We start from the raw sequence: 1,414 nt of genomic DNA, 5'->3' as shown, positions 1-1,414 counted from the left end.
AAAAGTCCGAGGGAGATTGGAGACCATGTGGCGATTATCGCGCACTAAATCGTGTCACTATCCCGGACAAATACCCAATTCCGCATCTGCACGATTTTGCTCTTACTCTCCACAGCAAATCTGTCTTCAGTAAATTAGACCTTGTCAGAGCATACCACCAGATACCTGTCGCTCCGGACAATTTTCCCAAAACTGCTTTCACCACTCCTTTCGGTCTATACGAATTCGTTCTTATGCCTTTTGGGCTCAGAAATGCAGCTCAAACATTTCANCTGTCATTCCTAAATTGTTAGACAAAATGTAGGAGACAGGGACAATTATTGGGGTGTTCGCCGATATTTGGGGAACACAGCAGGCTTGAGCAAGATCAAATCGTCAAAATTTGAAGATGGCGGACAAAAAACACAAAGAGTAAAAGGCAAAAGTGAAGCATCCTGTTTCCCCTGCAAGTGCAGAACATCAGGAATCAGAGCCACGGATCTAGTGAAGAAGGTGTGTTGCTAGTCTATTCGGACTAAAATCTAAAACTACTGCTGCGGATACCCGGCCTTGTATAGATTTGCTGTGGCCAACGTCACAAACGGTGTAAACGGGAGTATGATGTAGAGAAATTCGCAGTATAGGTATTTGGTAGTTAAAATATCATGATCAAGATGCACAGTTAAACTGGCCGCGCCTTCGGCGCCCAATGAATTTTTCTGCAAAACCACTGTGGGTGAAATAAAAACTTTAACGTCAAAATGTTGCACTTTCTTGCATATGTGCTCAGTTCAAAATCACCCTCATCTGCCGTAATATTTTTGCGATTTGTTTTAATCGAACTCTATATTGAAAATTATTGGTGCACAGTCGGCTTTGAACTTCGTGTGTTATGGCTTCGGAATCGGCTTCACAATCGTCCGCTGATAAATTTGTGGGTGTGTCGTTTCTATCCTTCACTGCATTTGAGAAGGCCTTAAATCAATACATGAAGGATAACTTTGAGGTACTTGCGCGTTTATCCAGTAATCGAGGCATCCACGCTGTTTCGCGTTACGAATGGGTGTACTGCAAATACAGCAGGCGCCCTCCAAGACCAACGGAAAGTCGGGGAATCCGATGAAGCTAGTAAGACGAGCGTATTTTCCAAAAAATACGCGAAGCACTAGCTCTCCAGTGAGGTTTTTTCTACGGAACCAACTGGCAGTCACCTCTTATTTTCTTGAACATAACCACAAGTTGTCAAACTTTCCGTACGACCGGCTTCCAGTTAATCGACGGCTAAACCAAGACGAGTTGGGCACCCGCAAGGCCCTTCTGAAATATGAAACGCCCTCAAGTGAGGTGCGGCAGTTTGCTGTGGACGAATTCGGCAAGATTCTTACCCCTCAGAATATATACAACTAACGCCGGAAGTATCCACCGGCTATGTTGG

The sequence above is a fragment of the Opisthorchis viverrini genome, assembly GCF_000715545.1.
Source record: "Opisthorchis viverrini unplaced genomic scaffold opera_v5_245, whole genome shotgun sequence".
NCBI classification, from domain to species: Eukaryota; Metazoa; Platyhelminthes; class Trematoda; order Opisthorchiida; family Opisthorchiidae; genus Opisthorchis; species Opisthorchis viverrini.
The sequence above is the reverse complement of the archived record's forward strand: the minus strand, read 5'-3'. Positions refer to the sequence as shown.